Genomic DNA, 26,307 nt, shown 5'->3' on the forward strand with positions numbered 1-26,307 from the left:
ACGCTAAGTGTCGTAAGTTGTAATTAATTGTAAGTATTTTACTGACGTCAAAATTAATTATACTATTCAAAGCGCGCATATTTATGCGCAATTTTCAATCAATCAAGCTAATGAGAAGTAGGAACATATATAAACGTAAGAAAGTGCGGCGAATCTAAAATACACATGTTCTCACTGTTAGTATTCTTTACAAATTTATTTAAAAATGTAATTGTTACAATTTATTCTGCAATCCTAATATGTTAATAAATTTTAAACAAAAAAAATAAAAGAAATATATTAAAGGAATAAAAAATAGCAATCAGATTGAATCTAAACATATGAAATTAAGAAATCGAGAGTATACTCGCATATTTTTACTACAACTATGACTTAAAGCATATGTCGGGAATATGAAATGTTTGTCCTATATAAACTATAATAAGTGTATCATATTAAACAAAGACGTTTTATTTAAAAAAGCTGTCAGATCTCATTACTTAGCATTAATTTTTCCTACTGAATTAAAAGTCTAACGAAACAGTGTTATATTATTTCAGATTTATCATTTTGCCAGGAATTATAACTGATTGCTCTATTATTCGATACAGATCAATGAAATGGCCAAATACAGTATTCTTAGCAATGGTGATAACCATGTAATGCTCTGATTTTCCTGGTCATTCTCCGACAGCCTTCGAGCGTCCTTTCTTCGAACAAAGACTTGTTCCCCGACAGGGAGGCCAGCGAAAAAAAGAAAAGAAAAGATTATACGCGCAGCGCATCTCATCGGGCTGCATAGCTGTGCATCCTGCTCGGATCTGACCTTGTCTGGGTGTTCACCCGACGTCAGCCCACCCATACGGATCGCTCGGCGCTGGTCCGTCGCCATGACTTCGAGGCCAAAGCAGCGGCGATTCGCTTGCTTATGTAACGCGAAACGGGTCACGGCCAGACGCGCAGCCGAAAAAAGCCCGCCTTTCTCCGTCTCGCCAACATCAGGAATTGTTCGCGAATTACGAACACGGGCGCGATTATACGAGATCGACGGTTGATCTCGATCACTTGCATGCATTCCTATACAATAACGAGTCGCGCAATTTCAATTTTATACCAACAAAATTTACTCAATATAATAGAAAGTATACAAAATATTATGTAATTATATAACTATGTATGTATATATTAATAAGAATATTACATTTTTAATTGTAAATTAAATGCTTTATAAGCATTTTTCATAAAATATTTATAAATATATTTAAAAATATTGAAAATTTTATATAAAACAGTCTGAAAAGTACTAAACAATAAAGAACTGATTATATATACTAATATATATATTCATATTTATTCTATTCATATAAATAAAAACGTAATTATAAAAAACATTTAGTATATCTTATTAATCACTAAATTCTAAATTACACAATTGATTTATTTCAAAAAATAAAAATTATATAAAATATTCTAATTCATTCTTATGAGCACATAAAGAACATAGGGTAACTCCGGTATATACGCCGCACCTAAGGAAAACTTAATTTATTGAGTACTATTTAATATGTTTAAGGCATATAAATTATACCAATAAAAACTTTATACTTTTTATACTACTATAAAAAAATTAGAAATATAAACAGAATAATAAATTTCTTTCGCCAGTATATAGAATAACAATTAAAGTAATTTAAATCGACCTGACTGGCAGTATATATAACGTCTTTCCGATATGAACATTGAAAAACTGTGAGCCAACTTGGTTTGTCGAATTCACACAGCACTTTTTTCAGATCGATATCGAGACATTATTAATTTCGACCATAGTTTTGGTTCGTTGATGTAATTTCTAAATTAAATAGTTTTTAATTTTATTGCGAAAAATATTACCCCAGCCAGGGTTTGTAATTTAGAAATTACATCAACGGACCAAAACTATGGTCGAAATTAATAATGTCTCGATATCGATCTGAAAAAAGTGCTGTGTGAATCCGACAAACCAAGTTGGCTCACAGTTTTTCAATGTTCATATCGGAAAGACGTTATATATACTGCCAGTCAGGTCAATTTAAATTACTTTAATTGTTATTCTATATACTGGCGAAAGAAATTTATTATTCTGTTTATTATACACCGTCGACCTAGTAATCGGTGCTCCATCTTACAGTTGTTATTGCGATAAATATTACCACAGCCCCAGTGGTCAAATTGGCACGACACCCGCACGGTATACGGGAGGTTCCAGGTTCAAACCCTGGCTGGGGTAATATTTTTCGCAATAAAATTACAAACTATTTAATTTAGAAATTACATCAACGGATCAAAACTATGGTCGAAATTAATAATGTCTCGATATCGATCTGAAAAAAGTGCTGTGTGAATCCGACAAACCAAGTTGGCTCACAGTTTTTCAATGTTCATATCGGAAAGACGTTATATATACTGCCAGTCAGGTCGATTTAAATTACTTTAATTGTTAGAAATATAAAATATTTATTCTTTGTATTTAACAAAAATAAATTTTTACAGACCCTTGCATTTTTGCTATATATCCCATATAGTAAGTAAAAATATTATAAATAAAAAATATTATAATAAATGAATTGAGAGAGACGAGCATTCATTTTCATAAACAAGTATTTTGTCTTGCGACTTACCTGATGGACACGTCTTAAGAAGACAATATTGGTAACTGCTTTTTCCTGCCTTCTTTACTGGCTTTGTAACGCTCGAGGAACTCTTTGGCAGTTTCTGAAACAAAATCAGTCTCTGTCACATCTAATGCCGCATCAACTCTCATTCGATAGAAAAAGCTCCTGTCAGTTTACAGATTGCTTGTTTCGGAGCTTAAATTATTAATACATAAATTAATTAATATTTAATGATAAAATAAATAAATGAATTATTAAATTAATAAATAAATCACGTTATGAACTCAACTCCCGAATAAGCGATTTGTAAACTGACAGGATTTTTCTATCAAATAGGAGCTGATGCGGCATTAGATGCGACAGAGACTGATTTTGTTTCAGAAGCTGCCAAAGAGTTTCTTGAGCGTTATAAAGCCAGTAAAAAAGGCAGGAAAAAGCAGTTACCAATATTGTCCCTTAAGACGTGTCCATCAGGTAAGTCGCAAGACAAATACTTGTTTATGAAAATGAACGCTGGTTTCTCTCAATTCATTTATTATAATATTCTTTATTTATAATATACTTACTTCTTTATATGTTTAATATTCTTCTATGATTGATTTTGTTTCAGAAGCTGCCAAAGGATTTGCAGAATCAAAAATATAAGGAACAAAAAACAGATATTAGCGATTAGGAAAATAAATTATGTTACGAATAAGTAACATTTACTTCGCCAGTCAATAATTAACACAATTGAGAATTTAATTGACTATACTGGCAATGATCATAATCGTGATACTTATAATATAAACATCAAGAGACACGGTAGTGTCTCGCGCCAAGTACACGTGAAGCGAGACCGACCGTGATTCTTTTACGCGACGCGACGGGTTGCGAGTACTCGAGATGTTGAGATCTCGATAACGAGTGAACGGATCAAGTTCTAAGTAAGCTTGATCGATAGCTTAGGGTCCAATTAAGGGGGGGGGTTTCTCTCATAATATTCCGCTACGTGCCCTACGAGCGGAGATATTGCGACGCAAAGTCCAAATGTGAAAATTTATTTTTAAGATACGAATACTTCTACGTCGACCGTCTCTCATCTCAATATTATTATGATTATCAGAGAAACGTCACTTTCACTTTTTCGACGCTGGCGGCGCAGGTATCGCCTGTTTCGATATCGCGCGCGTATTTCGAAATTAGGTCGATAGACTTATCGGTCAGGAGAAAGATTTCTATTTAGGTAAATTAGGTATATATATAATATATATATTGAGTCAATTGCTTCATTATCTGGAGAGATTTCGTATCCTTACATTATTATTACTACCGCTGCCGGAAAAGAAGGTTCTCTACGCTTGGCAGAAAGTGCCGCTAGGGAGTTTTTAAGTCAATTCTTATGATTCAAGCTTGAATTCGATGTCTAGGTATCCCAGGTTGCCGATGACGAGGTCCAGATAGTACGCTTCATAGTTTTCGGTGTCCAGGTGTAATCGTACGTTGAATTCGATGTCTAGGTGTCCCAGGTTGCCGATGACGAGGTTCATATAGTGCGCTTCGTAGTTTTCGGTGTCCAGGTGTAATCGTACGTTGAATTCGATGTCTAGGTGTCCCAGGTTGCCGATGACGAGGTTCACATAGGGCGCTTCGTAGTTTTCGGTGTCCAAGTGTAATAATACGTTGAATGCGATGTCTAGGTGTCCCAGGTTGCCGATGACGACGTCCACATAGTGCGCTCCGTAGTTTTCGGTGTCTACGTGTATTAATACCTTGAAATTGATGTCTAGGTGTCCCAGGTTGCTGATGACGAGGTCCAGATATTGCGCTCCGTAGTTTTCGGTGTCTAGGTGTAATAATACCTTGAATTCGATGTTCACTTGTCCCAGGTTGCCGATGACGAGATCCAGATAATGCGTTTCATAGTTTTCGGTGTCCAGGTGTAATTATACGTTGAATGCGATGTCTAGGTGTCCCAGGTTGCCGATGACGAGATCCACATAGTGCGCTCCGTAGTTTTCGGTGTCTACGTGTATTAATACCTTGAAATTGATGTCTAGGTGTCCCAGGTTGCTGATGACGAGGTCCAGATATCGCGCTCCGTAGTTTTCGGTGTCTAGGTGTAATAATACCTTGAATTCGATGTTTACTTGTCCCAGGTTGCCGATGACAAGATCCAGATAATGCGTTTCATAGTTTTCGGTGTCCAGGTGTAATCGTACGTTGAATTCGATGTCTAGGTGTCCCAGGTTGCCGATGACAAGGTCCACATAGTGCGCTCCGTAGTTTTCGGTGTCTACGTGTATTAATACCTTGAAATTGATGTCTAGGTGTCCCAGGTTGCCGATGACGAAATCCAGATAATGCGTTTCATAGTTTTCGGTGTCCAGGTGTAATCGTACGTTGAATTCGATGTCTAGGTGTCCCAGGTTGCCGATGACGAGGTCCACATAGTGCGCTTCGTAGTTTTCGGTGTCCAGGTGTAATAATACGTTGAATGCAATGTCTAAGTGTTCCAGGTTGCTGATGACGATGTCTAGATAGTGAGCTCCGTAGTTTTCGGTGTCTACGTGTATTAATACCTTGAATTCGATGTTTAGGTATCCCAGGTTGCCGATGACGAAGTCCACATAGTGCGCTCCGTAGTTTTCGTTGTCTACGTGTATTAATACCTTGAAATTGATGTCTAGGTGTCCCAGGTTGCTGATGACAAGGTCCAGATAACGCGCTCCGTAGTTTTTGGTGTCTAGGTGTAATAATACCTTGAATTCGATGTTTACGTGTTCCAGGTTGCCGATGACGAGTTCCACATAGTGCGCTTCATAGTTTTTGGTGTCTAGGTGTATTAATAACTTTAAATCTGAATGGGTGCGTTCAGCCAATACTCCGCTAGCCTAGCAATCGTGAGCAGTCGCTCGTTTTTGCTCGTTTCCTCTCCTTTTAATCTATTAGGTCAAAAGAGAGGAAACGAGCGAAAACGAGCGACTGCTCACGATTGCTAGGCTAGCGGAGTATCGGCTGAACGCACCCAATGTAGGACACGTAGATATCGAATTCGAGATATTAATACATGTAGGCACCAGAAACTACGAAGCGCACTATGTGGACCTCGTCATCGGCAACTTGGAACACGTGGCCATCGAATTCAAGGTATTAATACACCTGGACACCGAAAACTATAGAGCGCACTATGTAGACCTCGTCATCGGCAACCTGGGACACCTACACATTGAATTCAAGCTTGATTCATAAAAATCGACTTAAAATTTCCCTAGCGGCAGAATTAAAATTATGTCATGACATAATAAAAATCGCTGAAATAAAATTATGTCTAAACATAATAAAAATTGGACGAAAATCATGTCTAGACATAATAAAAATTGAATGAATTAAAATTATGTCTGACGTAAAAATAATTATCAAAAATATTGATACCTGAAGATATCGGTACATATACAGTTGCGAACAACATTCAGTAAGACACGGAAATGAAAATAAATAAAGAATTTTACAGTTAACGACTTATTAACATTAATCATGCTTTATTGCGATTATGTTTTATGTTAAAATTGAAAAATATATACAAGGTGTACAACTAAAAAAGTTACAGATTATTAATTAAAAAAAACTAAGCAAAATATTGTTACGTCCTGCAGACTCCACGATATCCTTTTTTTGCGGGAATCCTTATGCGCCTAAGATAGCCCTAAGATTAGAATAAACTAGCCGAGTACGGACGGTTATCGATCGGGATGAGGTTAGATCTCCTCGCATTCCCTTTTTTTATGATCAAACTACCTATTTGCTTGGGCAACTAAAAGCAACCTCTCAGATGATAAATTACTAACAGACGGGGGATATGGTGACCAGATTCTCGTCAACCTCGTCTGGGCCATAACTATAAATCCCGCGACACAACGCGCAGAAAGAAGCCTTAACTTCAGACAAGGGATGATGGGGATCTGTATTATATCGCGCGACTCACTCAAAACTGGCCGTGCGATGTTCCGACAAGCAGAAACAAAACCTAATACGTGGTTTTAGAAATCTTAAAAGAACGTAGCGGAAGTTTCTGTTTGCAATAAAACTGCACTTAAAATTGAGAAGTATGGATCGTCTGTCAACATAGAAACAGGGTCGCGAGATAAGTAAGGAACCATAATAAAAGAGAAATCGGCGATAGCCGAAAAACAAATGCGTCACTGGAAAGAACCGATGGGTTACACCCCCAATAAGACAGTGGGACCATAAGAGGGGGCTCACCAATAGAAAACCGGAAAAATCGATAACCGTCTCAAGCTTTCTAGGATAGGCGTAAACTCAAATCTACCTCTTGGGCAAGAAACATCTCGCCCAATAAGAATTCCCTTAAATAATAATTAGAAACATCCCGCCAACCAGAAATCCTTTAAACGAAAACCAGACACATCCCACACGAAATCCACCTCTTCCATCCTTTAAACCTTCCTATTTAAATCGCGACGTCGCAGGACTAGGCGCAGAGAAATTTTCTCAGTTCGAGTCTGCATTGCTCGGTATTTCTGAACCTCATTCGTTTTGAGTCTCGACTCCGCGTTTAGAGTCAGTGCAGCAGATCCGACGGACCATCAGTCGCCCCGACTCACCCACCGACGAGTCCAACGTTTATTTCTAAGAGAAAGCCACTTGTTTGAACTCAAGTCATCAAGTAGTAAGTCCCGTAATTTTCTTGACCCGTTTTTTTCCGCGTTATCGCCCCCCTTCTTGAACGGTCTATCGATTGTTGGACCCCCGGAAGCCCATTATATATTTGAGGTCGGTCAGTGTAGACATCAGGTTCCCAGCGGTCGTTGGCGTTGTCGTGGGCCTGATTTGCCTCCCAGCGTCTCGTCGCTGTCGTGGACTCAGCTGGTCCACTGACCTCCCTGAGCTTATGCTCGTGGGTCGGTTAGTGTAGGCATCGAGCTCCCAGCGGTCGTTGACGTTGTGGCAGGCCTGACTTGGCTCCCGGCGTCTCGTCGTTGTCGTGGGCCCAGACTGTCCACTGACCTCCCCCCCCTTAAGCTCGACGATTTCCTTTTGTTCGCTTCCGACCGGGTCCGAGAGAGATCGCCTAAATAAATACATATTTTTAGTGGACCCGAAAGTCCTAGCCCCTCAAGGACCGACGATCCGCACGATCAGGCGACATAGAAATCGCCAGAACAAGCGGGCGCGACGGGAGGTCAAACTCCCCCGGGAGCAGCTCAACGCCGGTTCTCCGCGAATCGCCACCCCACCGCCCCTACTAGCTTCTACGGAAGAACCCGGTTGTTCGAACCAGAATCGTCCTGCTACCATCCTGCCCTATCGCCCAGTCGTCCTGCCCTCTCGCCCAATTGTCGGACATCGCCCTATTTGCCGTGTGGCTCCGTTTCGCGTGGTCCCGCCTCGCGTGGTCCCCGTTAACCCCGATCCAGCCCGCTTCTTAGAACCTCCTGATTCCCCCTCCTCTTCCCGAAGTCCGTCCCCAACCTTCTCGACTGCCTCGACCCGCGATCTCGAGGACATAGCCGATCCCGAGACCATAACATTAGATTAATAACTATAGAAATTAACCTTTATTTTTCATATGTTTTAACTTCATAATTTAATTACACTTTAATTTTAAGGCCGACTTAAATTAATTTACACACATACACAACACTTCACTAAATTCATGTAATCTCACTGATTCCGATTGTAATAATAGCGGGCAGGATGTTCATTATCAAGTAGGTTTTTCCTTAAAGATCTTGCCCGATCACCCCCGCACCTATGTATTACCCGCGAGAAATACACACACATGTTACACCTACATTTAATACATTTACCCTTTATCTGGATTTATTTATTATTTGTACTAATGCCTGATTTTTCCTTTACTCAATGTCATTAGTAAATTCTATGTTAATTCGTAATAAATGTTTTATATATTTCTAAGATAAACTCAAATGTTTCTTTCATTAAATTGAGACCTCATCCTACCATCCACCTCTCGAAATTGCACGAGGTCCGATCCTGAGTTAAAGGGATTAAGTAAATTCTCTGACTCGAAAAAGGACCGACGATCGCACCGCTCACGAAAGGCGTCCTAAGGTCTTTACAGACGTTGACCTTTTCTGAGTCATAAAAGTGCGTTCGGCTCGCGGCACGCGTCTCCGAGCGCGTACCTGCGAGCGACATTTGTAAGTATCTAGCTGCGCCCTCCCTTCCCCCGATCCCTCTGGCTAGCCTTTTCCTTGCTTCCCAGATTTTCATATCCTAATCCCGGGATTGGACGTAACAATATTAAATTGTTGGTTTCTTTAGAAATAATAGTCCGTAACACTTTTAGCTTCATACCTTGTATTATGTACTGTTTATAAGATTATAAGATATATTGTTTATAAGATTAAGATGCGTAACACTACAAAAAGGCGTGATATCCGTACAAAATTTCGAGGTCTAACAGCGCCAAGTTTTTTTACAAAAAAAATTTATGTATTTTAATAAAATATTTTTATTTTGTACTGTTACCTCTGTAATTCTTTGTGATTAAATTTTTTATTCTATTGAAAAATACATATATAAACTTTATATTTAAATACAAATTGTATTCCCTCGTTGGATTAAATATTTTAATAAAATATTTGTATTTTGTACTGTTACCTCTGTAATTCTTTGTGACCATTAAAAAATACACATGTAAACTTTGTATTTAAATATCTTGTATTCCCTTGTTAAATTTAAATAAAATTTTTTAATCTTATAAAATTGTTATCATACATTCTTTTCTAATTGACACAATGTAAAGATTTTTCAAAGTAGTGCAACAATTATTTTTTGAGGCAATATACATGTTCTCTCTGTAATTGGCGCTCTAATTTAAAGAGATATCATTTCTTTTTTGTAATTGTAATAGATCACTTGAAGCGCGACTCTTCTTTTTGATAAGGTAACATAATTTTGTGACGTGTATCACTTAGGTTATAATTTTTCGAAAATAAAGATACTATTGCTTAGATTATTTCGAGATTTTTTTAGATATAAAGATCTACCACTTGTTACTTAGGTTTTTTCGAGGTATAACACTACTACTTTCTTTTTTTTAGGTAACAACATATACACTACTATACGTGTACTTGGCGCTTTTTATTACTTTTTTTTAAAAAAGGTAATTTTGTGCGGATTTTAATTACCCTGGTTGAGGTAATATTTTTCGCGATAAATTTAATTATTTAATTAAGATGCTTATATTATAACCGTCTAAAATTACATGAACTTTAGAATGACCAGAATCCTTTGTCAAAATTCGGTGACGATTTGTCACAACGATTATAATCATTGCCGGTATAGTCAATTAAATTTTCAATTGTATGAATTACATATTGTTAATAAATTTTACATGATAATATTGAAGTGATAATATTAAGTGTAATATTGAAGTTACAATTAGAGCTAAAATAAATGTATTTTTTCAAAACCGTGTAAAAACCTTTTTATTTATAAATAATACATAAGTATTAATGAACGTTAAATTTCCCAAATTATATAGATTTCTCTTTTTTCATACTTTTCTCCCGTATCGTCAGAAAAATTAGGAAATATTGTGTCTTGCGAAACATATGTTTCCCGCTACATCAACTCATTAGTGTAACTGGACTACAAGTTAAATCTTGAATAAATAGTAAATTATATTTTTAAAAATAAAACGTGCAATGCATTCGTGGTAAGTGCACATTTACGGAACATTCAGCTGAAGCTACATTTTTAACTTCTATGCAGACTCCGTCTTTGAACCCGGAAAACTTGGCGTTATACCACCACCAGTCAGTCTATCTCGATAGCTTACGAACTTTCTATTAATTAATGCAAATAATGTTTATAATCATCAGTAATAATATATTTTTTATTTATAAATAATTTTAAATAAATAAAAATATGTTACTTTTTAATAATTTTTTATACTTATATAAAATTGATAAAATGATAAAACATAAATAAAATAACATCAAACAAAGAAAATTTACATAAAGATAATAAATGGGTTTTATTACATTATATACTTAATTTATTTTGTCAAAGTAACACTTGTAATACGTAATACGTAATAAGATACAATAAGATATACTTAAATACAAAGAACAATAAAATACATAAGATATTATATATAAATATATATATATATATATAGCAAACAGGATATAATTGATTTATATGACGCAGGATACACACACAGTAGAACATAAATTACGCAAATAACTGGATATAACAGGAAAACCGTTTACTCATGGATAATAAGGAAGTATGAAGAAAGAGGACTATAGAATTTACGAAATCATTAGAAAAATAAAACGTCCAAAAAAAACAACACTTGAACAAGATCAAGAAATTGTTGAAGCTATCGATGAGCATTCTTTCGAAGCAGCTGCAACAGCTTTACACAACAGAAATTTAAATATTTCTGAAAATGCGATCAAACGTCGTTTACATGCTGCTGGTGTTCATTTACGTCCCGCAGCGAACAATATTGAATTGAAGCCAGAACATCAAAATCGCAGAATCCAATGTGCAACAGATTACTTGAACTTACGTCAAGAAGAGTAGAACAAAATAGTTTGGATGGATGAAAAAATGTTTTCATCCGCACAAGATGGACGATATCTCGTTTGGCAACCTCGTGTGGAGAACGTTTTAGATCTAAAATACGTTCTTCCAAAAGGATATAGCGGAAGAATTATGGCAGGATTTTGGAAAACATGATTTCGAGTGGACTAATGGATCTTGTAGAAATAACACCAAGAATGAACACCGAAGGATACGTGACAATCCTAGAAAACACATTAAAACCAAGCATTAGACGTATTTGTCCAGAAGAAAAGTATCCGGTTGTGAAAATAGTGCAAGATAATAGCGCCGTCCACACTCAAAGATTAGTTCAAAGATGGTTTGATGCAAATCCGGATGTCCAACAAATGCCATATGGCCGGCAAAGTCTCCAGACTTAAATCTATGAATAGAAAATGTTTAGACTCATATGAAACCGTCGTGGATATCTGGCTCAAGAACGAGAGAAGCACTGAAAACCATGTGCGTCAAGTCTGGAATAAATTATCTTTGTAGCTAAATTACAGCAGAAAGTTTGGTCAGTTTAATGAAAAGCCGCAATTAGTTTTAAATAACGAAGGATATTAATCCATTTTCTGAAACAAAATAAGAGTTAATATTAATAAAATTTAATAATATTTATACATTTTTAATTGTAATTTACACAAATATTTATATTACTTACTTATACATTGTATATGTATTTTTTTTATATGCGATCCACATTACATAAAACCAATTTCTCAGCCTCCCAAAACTGTCACTTGTAATTTCTAAAAATAAGAATTAAAATTATTAATAATTATCTTTTATATTTTGTTTTTTATTTTTATTTTATATAAATTTAAAAGATAATATGCTTACTTAGTATGGTATCCAATATCCTTCCTTATCTGTAACTAATTGCAGCCGTCTTCTCATTGAACTGACCAAATTTTCTGTGTAATTTGGCTGCAAAGATAATTCATTCCAGACTTGATGCACATAGTTTTTTAGTGCTTTTCTCGTTCTTAACTGCCCAGATATCCACGATGTTTTCATTTGAGCACAAACATTTTCTATTGGATTTAAGTCTGGAGATTTTGCCGGCCATGAAATTGGTTGAATATCCGGGTTTTCGTCGAACCATCTTTAAACTAATCTTGAAGTGTGAACGGCGCTATTATCTTGCACTATTTTTACAACCGGATACTGTTCTTTTGGATAAATACGTCTAATGCTTGGTTTTAATGTGTTTTCTAGAATTGCTACGCATTCTTTGGCGTTCATTCTTGGTGTTATTTCTACAATATCCATTAGTCCACTCGATGTCATGCTTCCCCAACATCCTGCCGTAATTCTTCTGCTATATCCTTTGGGAAGAACGTATTTTGGATTTAAACGTTCTCTACGAAGCACGAGGTCGCCAAACGAGATATCGTCCATCTTCTGCGGATGAAAACACTTTCTTATCCATCCAAACTACTTTGTTTCACTTTTCTTGAGGTAAGTTCAAGTATTCTGTTGCAAATTGGATTCTTCGATTTTGATGTTCTGGCTTCAATTCAATTTTTTTCGCTGCGGGACGCGAATGAATACCAACAGTATGTAAACGGCGTCTGATCAAACTTTCAGAAATATTTACATTCCTGTCTTATAAAACTGTTGCAGCTGCTTCGAAAGGATGCTCATCGATAGCTTCAACAATTTCTTGACCTTGTGCAGGTGTTGTTTTTTTGGACGTCTATTATTTTTCCGATGATCCCGTAAATTCTGTACTCCTCCTTCTTCATGCCTCCTTATCCATAAGTAAACGGTTTTCCTGTTGTATCCGGTTATTTGCGTAATTTCTGTCCTACTGAATCCTGCTTCATATAAACCAACTATTCTTCCCCTGTCTCCTTCTCTAAGATTTGCAAATCTATTACGCTCCATGACCGGACTTATTATAACCTTATAAACAATATGTAACAAAAGACATACTATATGTATATATATATATATATATATACACATGCACCCATATGTGTATACACATACACAACCCACTTTCTCTCCAAAATAATATTAAAAATTTACCAGACCATCCACTGTTAGTAATGTAATTTATTTGATGTTGATTTTGTATAATAAAAAAGAAGTTATTTAATATAATTATTACTGATGATTATAAACATTACTTACATTAATTAATATAAAGTTCGTAAGCTATCGAGATAGACTGACTGGTGGTGGTATAACGCCAAGTTTTCCGGGTTCAAAAACGGTGTCTGCATAGAAGTTAAAAGTGTAGCTCCAGCTGAATGTTCTGTAAATCAAGAGACACGGTAGTGTCTCGCGCCAAGTACACGCGGAGCGAGACCGACCGTGACTCTTTTACGCGACGCGACGGGTTGTGAGTACCCGAGATGTTGAGATCTCGATAACGAGTGAACGGATCAAGTTCTAAGTAGGCTTGATCGATAGCTTGGGGTCCAATTAGGGGGGGGGGGGGGTTTCTCTCATAATATTCCGCTACGTGCCTTACGAGTGGAGATATTGCGACGCAAAGTCCAAATGTGAAAATTTATTTTTAAGATACTCCTCCTCCTAACGCTCTCATTCAATATTATTATGATTATCAGAGAAACGTCCCTTTCACTTTTTCGACGCTGGCGGCGCAGGTATCGCCAGTTTCGATATCGCCCGCGTATTTCAAAATTAGGTCGATAAACTTATCGGTCAGGAGGAAGATTTCTATTTAGGTAAAAATTAGGTATATATATAATAAATATTGAGTCAACGGAAAAGAAGGTTCTCTATTATGCTTGGCAGAAAGTGCCGCTAGGGAATTTTTAAGTCGATTCTTATGAATCAAGCTTGAATTTGATGTCTATGTATCCCAGGTTGCCGATGACAAGGTCCAGATAGTGCGCTTTATAGTTTTCGGTGTCCAGGTGTAATAATACGTTGAATTCGATGTCTACGTGTCCCAGGTTGCCGATGACGAGGTCCACATAGTGCGCTCCGTAGTTTTTGGTGTCTACGTGTATTAATATCTTGAATTCGATGTCCACGTGTCCCAGGTTGCCGATGACGGGATCCAGATAATGCGCTTCATAGTTTTCGGTGTCCAGGTGTAATCGTACGTTGAATTCGATGTCTAGGTGTCCCAGGTTGCCGATGACGAGGTCCACATAGTGCGCTCCGTAGTTTTCGGTGTCTACGTGTATTAATACCTTGAATTCGATGTCCACGTGTCCCAGGTTGCCGATGACGAGGTCCACATAGTGCGCTCCGTAGTTTTTGGTGTCTACGTGTATTAATATCTTGAATTCGATGTCCACGTGTCCCAGGTTGCCGATGACGGGATCCAGATAATGCGCTTCATAGATTTCGGTGTCCAGGTGTAATAATACGTTGAATTCGATGTCTACGTGTCCCAGGTTGCCGATGACGAGGTCCACATAGTGCGCTCCGTAGTTTTTGGTGTCTACGTGTATTAATATCTTGAATTCGATGTCCACGTGTACCAGGTTGCCGATGACGGGATCCAGATAATGCGCTTCATAGTTTTCGGTGTCCAGGTGTAATCGTACGTTGAATGCGATGTCTAGGTGTCCCAGGTTACCGATGACAAGGTCCACATAGTGCGCTCCGTAGTTTTCGGTGTCTACGTGTATTAATACCTTGAATTCGATGTTCACGTGTCCCAGGTTGCCGATGACGGGATCCAGATAGTGCGCTTCATAGTTTTCGGTGTCCAGGTGTAATCGTACGTTGAATTTGATGTCTAAGTGTCCCAGGTTGCCGATGACGAGGTCCAAATAGTGCGCTTCGTAGTTTTCGGTGTCCAGGTGTAATAATATGTTTAATTCAATGTTTAGGTGTCCCAGGTTGCCGATGACAAGGTCCACATATTGCGCTCCGTAGTTTTTGGTGTCTACGTGTATTAATACCTTGAAATTGATGTCTAGGTGTCCCAGGTTGCTGATGACGAGGTCCACATAGTGCGCTTCATAGTTTTTGGTGTCTAGGTGTATTAATAACTTTAAATCTGAATGGGTGCGTTCAGCCGATACTCCGCTAGCCTAGCAATCGTGAGCAGTTGCTCGTTTTTGCTCGTTTCTTCTCTTTTTAATCCAGTAAGTCAAAAAAGAGGAAACGAGCGAAAACGAGCGACTGCTCACGATTGCTAGGCTAGCAAAGTATCGGTTGAACGCACCCAATGTAGGACACGTAGATATCGAATTCGAGGTATTAATACATGTAGACACCGAAAACTACAAAGCGCACTATGTGGACCTCGTCATCGGCAACTTGGAACACGTGGCCATCAAATTCAAGGTATTAATACACCTGGACACCGAAAACTATAGAGCGCGCTATGTGGACCTCGTCATCGGCAACCTGGGACACCTAAACATTGAATTCATGCTTGATTATAAAAATCGACTTAAAATTTCCCTAGCGGCAGAATTAAAATTATGTCATGACATAATAAAAATCGCTGAATTAAAATTATGTCTAGACATAATAAAAATTGGACAAAAATTATGTTTAGAAATAATAAAAATTGGATGAATTAAAATTATGTCTGACGTAAAAATAATTATCAAAAATATCGATACCTGGAAGATATCGGTACATATACAGTTGCGAACAACATTCAGTAAGACACGCAAATAAAAATAAATAAAGAATTTTACAGTTAACGACTTATTAACATTAATCATGCTTTATTGCGATTATGTTTTATGTTAAAATTGAAAAATATATACAAGGTGTACAACTAAAAGGGTTACCGATTATTATTTTAAAAAAACTGAGCAAAATATTAAATTGTTGTTTTCTTTAGAAATAATAGTCCGTAACACTTTTAGCTTCATACTTTGTATTATATACGGTTTATAAGATTATAAGATATATTGTTTATAAGATTAAGATGCGTAACACTACAAAAAGGCGTGATATCCGTACAAAGTTACCTTTTTAAAAAAAAGGTAAAATGAGCGCCAAGTACACGCATAATAGTGTATATGTATTATGTTGTTACCCTGTTATGTTGTTACCTCGAAAAAAACAAAGTGGTAGTATTATACCTCCAAATAGCTTTATCCTGTACATACTGTTTATACAATGCGTAATATACTACAAAAAGGCGTGATATCCGCACAAAATTACCTTTTTTAAAAAAAGGTAAAAAAAGGCGCCAAGTACACGTATAGTAGTGTATATGTTGTTACAAAAAAAAAAGAAAGTGGTAGTATTATACCTTGAAAAAACCTAAGTAACAAGTGGTAGATCTTTATATCTCGAAAAATCTCGAAAAAATCTAAGCAGTAGTATCTTTATTTCCGAAAAATTATAACCCAAGTGATACACGTCACAAAATTATGTTACCTTACCAAAAAGAAGAGTCGCGCTTCAAGTGATCTATTACAATTACAAAAAAGAAATGATATCTCTTTAATCGTCTAAAGTCTGACGTCTCAGGTACGTCGTATTAACGTTAGTTAACTAACATCTTTTATTAGTCTAAAGTCTGACTTCTCAGGTACGTCGTATTAACGTCAGTTAACTAACATCATTTATTGGTCTACAATCTGATGAACCAGGAACGTCGTATTAAAGTGATTTAACTAACGTCTTTTATTGGTCGAAATTCTGACGTCTTAGATACGTCGTACAATGGATAAATAACTAACGTCATTAAATGGGCACTAATCTAACGTTACTTGGACGTTATAGTTTGGTTAAATTGTCGAAGTGTTTTTATGGTTATACAAATGACGTCAATGGTACGTTATAATGAGGTTATTCTACATTATTTCGTCAAAAAAGTTATATTTATACGTCTTAAGTTGGTAAAATGACGTCGTACCCCAAAAATGACGAATTATTGACGTCATATTAACGTCACCTTGCTACCTGGGAAGTGGTAGACGTAATCTTTATATCTCGAAAACTCTCGAAAAAATCTAAGCAGTATTATCTTTATTTCCGAAAAATTATAACCCAAGTGATACACATCATGCACAAAATTATGTTATCTTATCAAAAAGAAGAGTCGCGCTTCTCAAGTGATCTATTACAATTACAAAAAAGAAATGATATCTCTTTAATTTACAGCGCCAATTACAGAGAGAACATGTATATTGCCTCAAACAATAATTGTTGCACTACATTGAAAAATTTTTACATTGTGTCAATTAGAAAAGAATGTATAATAACAATTTTATAAGATTAAAAAATTTTATTTAAATTTAACAAAAGGGAATACAAGATATTTAAATACAAAGTTATTTACATGTGTATTTTTTAATGGCCACAAAGAATTACAGAAGTAACAGTACAAAATAAAAATATTTTATTAAAATACATCAATTTTTCTTGTAAAAAAACTTGGCGCTGCTAGACCTCAAAATTTTAAATAAATAAATAAACTTATTCTATACTTAATTATAAGCCGCATTATCCGCCGTCCGCGTAGTCACGCACACCCATATCACTCACTCCCACATCCACGCTGATAATCATTTAATATTACTCCCATTGTATTCTTCTCTGAATTATTTTTATTTATTGTTGTCCTTATTTATTTAAAAGGTCTAGCAGCGCCAAGTTTTTTTACAAGAAAAATTTATGTATTTTAATAAAATATTTTTATTTTGTACTGTTACTTCTGTAATTCTTTGTGGCCATTAAAAAATACACATGTAAATAACTTTGTATTTAAATATCTTGTATTCCCTTTTGTTAAATTTAAATAAAATTTTTTAATCTTATAAAATTGTTATTATACATTCTTTTCTAATTGACACAATGTAAAAATTTTTCAATGTAGTGCAACAATTATTGTTTGAGGCAATATACATGTTCTCTCTGTAATTGGCGCTCTAACTTAAAGAGATATCATTTCTTTTTTGTAATTGTAATAGATCACTTGAAGCGCGACTCTTCTTTTTGGTAAGGTAACATAATTTTGTGACGTGTATCACTTGGGTTATAATTTTTTAGAAATAAAGATACTACTGCTTAGATTTTTTCGAGATTTTTCGAGATATAAAGATCTACCACTTGTTACTTAGGTTTTTTCGAGGTATAATACTACCACTTTCTTTTTTTTTTTGTAACAATGTGCACTTACCACGAATGCATTGCACGTTTTATTTTTAAAAATAGAATTTACTCTTTATTCAAGATTTAACTTATAGTCTCCAATTACACTAATGAGTTGATGTAGCGGGAAACATATATGTTTCGCAAGACACAATATTTTCTAATTTTTCTGACGATACGGGAGAAAAGTATGAAAAAAGAGAAATCTATATAATTTGGGAAATTTAACGTTCATTAATACTTATGTATTATTTATAAATAAACAGGTTTTTAAACGGTTTTGAAAAAATACATTTATTTTAGCTCTATATGTAACTTCAATATTACACTTAATATTATCACTTCAATATTATCATGTAAAATTTATTAACATTATGTAATTCATACAATTGAAAATTTTATTGACTATACTTTAATGATTATAATCGTTGTGACAAATCGTCACCGAATTTTGACAAAGGATTCTGGTCACTCTAAAGTTGATGTAATTTTAGACGGTTATAATATAAGCATCTTAATTAAATAATTACATTTATCGCGAAAAATATTACCTCAACCAGGGTAATTAAGATGTTTATATTATAAATATCATGATTATAATCATTGCCAGTATAGTCAATTAAATTCTCAATTGTGTTAATTATTGACTGGCGAAGTAAATGTTACTTATTCGATACATAATTTATTTTCCTATCGCTAATATCTGTTTTTTGTTCCTTATATTTTTGATTCTGCAAATCCTTTGGCAGCTTCTGAAACAAAATCAATCATAGAAGAATATTAAAAGTAAAGAAATAAGTATATTATAAATAAAGAATATTATAATAAATGAATTGAGAGGGACCAGCATTCATTTTCATAAACAAGTATTTTGTCTTGCGACTTACCTGATGGACACGTCTTAAGAGGACAATATTGGTAACTGCTTTTTCCTGCCTTCTTTACTGGCTTTATAACGCTCAAGGAACTCTTTGGCAGCTTCTGAAACAAAATCAGTCTCTGTCACATCTAATGCCGCATCAATTTTCATTCGATAGAAAAAGCTCCTGTCAGTTTAAGCCTACCGCACACGGTGCTTGTTTTCTTGCTGGATCGCTTGCTGGATATTCCTGCTGGTTACCGTGCGGGCTCTGCCGCTTGGAGTCTTGCCGGTAGCGCTGCTGATTTGGCTTTAGACGGAGCGTGCTGCTGTGTAGGACGAACTGCTGGTTTTGTCGCTTGCTAGAAGACGCTGCAAACATGAACGCTGTTGTGTTGGAGACTATTCGTCGAAGACGGTATGCAGTCGCTATGTTTTTGCTCATAGACTTGATGAGACAAAATAGTGAAAGAAAATTGAAACGTAGAATATGGAGTCGGCCTTGGTTGCTGCGGCGAAACATGAGTCAAAGTGTTTTAACCATGTTGTTCGAGGAGCTAGGGTAAGCATAATCACAGTTCTAAAATTTGCATTCTCTTTTCTTACATATTTGTCATTATTTATTTCTTCTTCTGTTCATGTCATTAGCCCTGAAGATCCTGCATCGTTTTCGAACTATACCCGAATAAAGGAAGATGTTTTGAATGATTTGTTGCTTCTTATTACTCCGTATATCCAGAAGCAGAATACCGTAATGAGGGAAGCAATTTCACCTAGAGACAGATTTAGTGCAACACTTCGCTATTTAGCAACTGGCAATACATTTCAGGATCTTGCCTACTCAACACGTATTGCTCCAAATACACTTTCACAAATTATAAATGAAACTGTAGAGACTATAATCAAAGTACTTGAAGAGAAAGTTATGGTGTTTCCATCAACACCTGAAGAATGGGAATTTATAGCTGACAAATATCAATCTAATTGGCAGTTTCCGCATTGTATAGGTGCTCTAGATGGTAAACACATTGTCTTTCAGCCTCCAAGAAAAGAGGGATCAATTTATCGCAATTATAAAGGACAGAACAGCATTGTTCTTCTTGCCTTTGTTGACGCCGAATATAAATTTATTTTTGTGGATATTGGCCGTAATGGGCGAATGCATGACTCAGCTGTATTTAGAGACAGTTGTTTGGGGGTAAAATTAAATTCTGAATCGTTAAATTTGCCTATGCCAAACAGTCTGCCTGGATTTTCTTATAGGATGCCTTACGTAATTGTGGGCGATGATGCATTTCCACTTAATCAGAATTTAATGAAACCTTATCCAAATCGCAGATTAACTATAAAGAAAAGGATTTTCAATTACAGATTGAGCAGGGCAAGGAGAGTAGTGGAAAATGCATTTGGAATACTCGCCAACAGATTCCGTGTGCTTTTAAATCCTATGTTACTGTCAGTAGAAAAAGTTGAGGCTATAACATATGCATGCGTTCTTCTACACAATTTCCTTCTATCAAAAAAATGTCAGTGGTATGTTTCCTCTGAGTATAGAAATCCTGAAACTTTTCTAGACTTGGTCTTGTAAGCATTTCACAACAGTGTGGAAATCGTTGCACCGATACAGCTCGTGTAGTGCGTGATAATTTTGCTGAATATTTCAATACTGCTGGAGTTGTAAACTGACAGTATGACGCAATTGCAAAGGGAAATGTTTAAGCTTTTGTTAATTTTATTGAAAAAACTTTTAAAATTAATCAAGTGAGTAAAAACTGTATTAATAATAATTTACTGCATTAACTTTATTATTGTAACTTACTGTATTACATACTGTAATAGATTATATTACATACTGTATAACTGTATTAATAAAATTTTATAATAAAAGCATAAGTATGTTTTAATGAATCAAAATTTATTTTGATGCACTAGGTTGTGAAGAACTAAAAATCCTATAGAATAAAAATATAAGAATACAAATACAAATATTGATGTAAACGTGTAAGGTTTACATAATCTTAAGTCCATAGTTATGTCTAATACTGTAAATAACTATTGACACTGATATTGCAAATAATATTGTCACATATCCTGCATTCAGCACATAAAAAAATCAAGAAAAATAAGTAGGAAAAATTTAATATATTACAATGACTTCATATATTATTTTAAAATTTAATACATTGTCACTACTCTAGAAAGCTTACACTAAAAAGATACAACTTTTGTGTAGTCATTTATTCAGAATTATTACCTTCAATCTAATAAATTTATCCAGACTTAACCATCTCTCAGCCTTAGAAAAAAATTACATACTAATATAAACTAAAATACTACATAAAATATAATAATATATGAACTAATATACTAGCATACTGATTATAAACATTAAAAAATTGTTTGTAGTTAAAAAAAAAGTAAAATACACAACCAAAATATTATCTCTGTGAACTAAAGTACATAATAAAAAAAGTAAATAATTATTATATATATAGCCACATATTAAGAATTTCGGAATCGTTGCAAATTCGCTGTTCGAGCATTTATACACGTTTGTAAACATGTATTCATAACATCCAGTCACAGGTCCTCATTTTGAAAGTTGCGCAGTATAGATCCAAGAAACATTAAAAATCCGTCAACGGTTTCTGGAGGACTGTCGGTTTTTGCAACTTGCGTCACTATAGGTTGCCGTATTGAATCAGCCAAAGATTGTACAGCCTCTGCATAAGCATCGTCACTTGTTGTCTTACGTCTTTTTGCTTTGGAATGAGAAGGAGGAGGACATGCAGTAGAGACTCCCGAAGACGACGTTATTGCAGGACTGATAGATAGAGAAAGGCGAACTGGGCCTAGTGACATTGCAGGACTGACAGAAGGAGAAGGGCGAACTGGACTTGGTGAGGCTCTTTGTGATTGGATGGAGGTTGAAGCTCCAACAGTATATTGTCTAATAGTTGGTCTTTCTAAAGCTGAGGATTCAAAAGAAGTGGGTTCATCTGATTCTTTGGGTTCATCTGATTCGTTGCCAGGCTCCTCTTCAGTAAAAACGTTCAAATGACCATCTTCTGTGAATCCGTCCGTGATTACGTGGATTGAATCCTGAGAAAATTCTGTCTCACTGTTCTTGTTCTTTTCTAGGGAGTTTCTACTTTTTCTTGGTGTGAAGAAGATATCCAAAAACATGAGATGTTCAAAATACCAAAGACTAGGTTTATATACCTATAATTACACAGTAAAAAATTTTGTATTAATTTAACACATTTCACATGTCCCAAACAATCCACGTGTGTTATTTTAACACAAGATGAATATGTTAAAAAGTAACACAAATATTAACAATAAGAAATGTTTAATATCAAATAACATAACCACATAATGTTAAATTAACACTTGGATATGTTAAAAATTCAACACAAATTTTTAACAACTATTTTGAGTGGATCGATTGAAACATAAATACACAATGTGTTAAAATCTTTTTTACTGTGTAATAAAAAAAATTATACTTTAATTAATTTTTAATATATTATAATGAGTTGAGATTAGGTTAGGTTAGGTTCGTGTACTCACGTTATCGGTACCAGTTCCACTTTTTTTAGACCTTTTTACTTTTGCATTTTCAATATTATATTGTGACTTTTCAAAGTGTGAAATTTTGAGGCACAATCTTTATCGGTGACATGTGGTTTGAAAACACGCACGGCATCGCCAACTCTCTTCAGTGCCTCGTTCCTCAGATGCTTGTTATGATAATTAGGAGAATTGATAGCGTATAGACAGCTTTCTTCTTTATACGAATCAATTAAAATTATTATCTCCTCATTTGTCCATTTCTTTGAATCTCCGCTTTTGGTTGCCATTCTTCTCTGCTGCAACGCGTATGTGGCTGTACCGGCTGTACGGAATAACGTGACCACGTGACAGCTTACTGCGCTCTGATTGGCTCTTCTCGTGAGCCAGCAGACAAACCTGCTAGAAAAATAGCACGGTTTCAATCACCGATTTCCAGCAAGCTAGTCAGCAGCACGGCCCACAGTGACGTTACTTTCCATCACCGCTCCCAGCACAGTTACCATCACAGCTCCAAGCAAGCGATCTTGCAAGGAAACAAGCACCGTGTGCGGTAGACTTGAACAGATTGCTTGTTTCGGAGCTGAGTTCATAACGTGATTTATTTATTAATTCAATAATTCATTTATTTATTTTATCATTAAATATATTAATTAATTTATGTATTAATATAATTTAATGATAAAATAAATAAATAAATTATTGAATTAATAAATAAATCACGTTATGAACTCAGCTCCCGAATAAGCGATCTGTAAACTGATATAATTTTTGAGTAAATTAATTAATTAATTAATTAATCAAATTAGAATCAAAGCCATACGTAAATATATATATATATATATTTTTTTTTCTAACTTGTTTAACTGCGCGCCGATTATTTGTTGCACTTGAAACACACAGCTATCGTTGGAACATTAATTAATTAAATAATTTTTAATTAATTATTAGTAAATAAATTATTAAATTAATGAATAAATCACGTTATGAACTCAGCTTCCGAGCAAGCAAACTGTAAACTGATATGATTTTTGAATAAATGAATTTTTAATTAATAAATAATTTAATTCATTCATTTGTTCATTCATTCGTTCATAAATAATATTGTGTCAACGATAGTATTATTTGCACTGATAGACTTACCAATATATTTGGAATCTGTATTTCCTGCATTCTGCAAAAAAGCACAAACACACAGTATTATATAATTAAAATAAATTAAAAATATATCTTGTCACTTTGTATATTTATTTCAAACTTACGTCGTCGTTATGTCAAAATATGTGCGCCAAAAGACAGCTGGGGACAGCGTTGCCGTTTCTCGATCAGTCACGGTGCACGAATAGTTAGAACGTTGCACGCGTTTTGAATGCATTCCAAAATGCATCAACTTTAGTAGACTAGGCATTAATGACGTTGAGTGTACAATCCCATGTGTAACGAACATGACGCAAAAATATGCAGCACTTGCGCGTCGCAATATAATTTTTTTTCATGTGGCTATTTTTAATAAATAAAGTATTCTTTCATGCATTTTTATTGCATTTATTCAACATTTTTACCGATTTTTTTTTTATACAAAAAAACATGAATTTTTACCTCTCCATAGACGCCATTTTGTATTAGTCATATGAAACTTTTTGAAAAATATTTTGTTATTTTTTTACATGTTTCTATTTCATGCCCAAGGTTGCAAGTTTTACGATTTAAAAAAAAATACGTTTTTTATAGACAATATTGATCGATTTTCTTCAAAATCATAAAATTTCACTTTGCAAAAAAAATATACTTTTTGGAACTAATCGTTATGACACTATATAATTTCTTCTTAAAGTACAACTCTTGACCTTTCGAATTATGTGTTATAAAACCTTTGTATCTTTTTTTTAGTCAGTACTAATAAGTCAATTTGAAAAAAAGCAAATTTTTTTGCTTTTTCAGAAAAACACGTTTTCATTTTTTTAAAATAACATTTACATTTTTTAATTTGGAATAATCTAACCTATACAGTTTTGTAGATCTTTAAAAGATGTATTGATTAAAAAAAAAGACGTCAAATTGATGCATTTGTCTTAAAGATACAAGCTGGAAAAGACGCCAGGGTCTCTCAGACCCACGTGAGATAATATCGGGGTGTGAAAACGTAAAGTAACTGAGGGTTAATCCTACAAACTTATTTTTTTCTCCTCCTTCCCTTCCTTTCCCTTAACGCTTCTCTCTCTATCTCCCTGCCTCTCTCCTTTCTATCCTACATTCCTCTTACTCTTTTTTTCCTATCGTCTTCTTTCTCGTCCGTGTCCATTAACGGACTCTCCTCCATCCTTCTCGCAATCTCGTCCTCCGTGGACCTTTTTGGTCTCCCGCTTTCTTCCTTTCTCTTTTCTTTTCTCCCTTCTTTCTCCTCTCTTTCTCTTATTCTCGTCTCTACCAATTTATCTTCATCCATTTTCACCCTTAATCTGTTCCCTTCCTTTTTCCTTGCGTCTAATACCCTCCACTTATCCTGTTCACTTCCCATCTTTACTATTATCACCCATTCTCCTTTCTGACCTATCACGCTTACCTCTTTCACTTCTACCTTTACCTTTAATCCTTCCAAAAACAATTCCTTCACCTTCTTTCAATTTGATTCCTTTCCCCTCCATCTCTCCTTCTCGATACTTATATTCACGATCTTCTTTCTTTTCTCGTCGTCGTTCATTTCATATTCTTCTGCCCACCATTTCTTCCTACCAAACTTACCCCTACTCTCTTCGCTGTCCTCCCTCTTCCTTTTGCCTGCGCCCTGTTCCAACCTATATAACTTTTTTTCTAATCTTTCTGCCCTCTCCTTTAATTCCTTTATCTCCTCATCTTTTCTCTTGCTATCTTCCTTAAACTTATCTTCCCATACTTTCCCTTCTACTATCTTTTCTATCGCCTCTTTTTCTGTTATGATCTTCCCTATGCGTTTTATCCTTCTTTCCACAACTTTCCTCTCTTTTTCCTTTTGGATTATATTCTTACTCTCCTCCGCTTTTCTACTTCTATTCCTCGCTCGCCAACACGTACTTACGCCTCCCGTTTATACACTTTAATGGTACGTGTCCTGCCTCGATCGTCGCTCCTCACTCGTATCCCTCTACCGCTCTTTTCCATTGATCCTCCTATCGATCTGGCAGCCCCGCCTTTCCCTTCTTATCGACTCACTCAATCGATCTATCGCATCCACCGCTTCCCTTGACTCGCTGCTTCTCTCCATCCTGATCACTCCCGCGCCACCGGTATGATACCTCTCTTTCTTGCCGATTCTATCTGCCTACCGCCTCGTTCCGCTAGCCAGTGCGGCACATTAAGCCTGCTTTATTCTCTCCAGCTGCTTACGCCTCCACCTCGGTTCGTCAGGGTAGTCTTCCCTTCGTCTCCTTCTTTCTATTTCCTTCTCTACCTTCTCTTACTTTCCGGGCTCCCCTCTTCCTCACTCTCCGTCTCGAAACTTTGCCATGCTTCCTAACCTTTCTTTGCTCTGTTTTCTTCACTCGCCAATATCTGTACCATCTTTCCTTCCTCAGCTTCTCCTCCACTTCCTTACGCTCTTCTTACACTTCTCTACACGTATCT

General features: G+C 35.6%; 1 pseudogene; it reads right to left on the reverse strand.

The window, feature by feature from the left end:
- Nucleotides 1–21,634: 21,634 nt before the first annotated feature.
- LOC143905802 (uncharacterized) lies at nucleotides 21,635–23,258 on the reverse strand (annotated as a pseudogene).
- Nucleotides 23,259–26,307: the final 3,049 nt, after the last annotated feature.

Source organism: Temnothorax americanus, unplaced genomic scaffold, assembly GCF_048541705.1.
Source record: "Temnothorax americanus isolate GAGA-0224 unplaced genomic scaffold, ASM4854170v1 Scaffold67, whole genome shotgun sequence".
Lineage (NCBI taxonomy): Eukaryota > Metazoa > Arthropoda > Insecta > Hymenoptera > Formicidae > Temnothorax > Temnothorax americanus.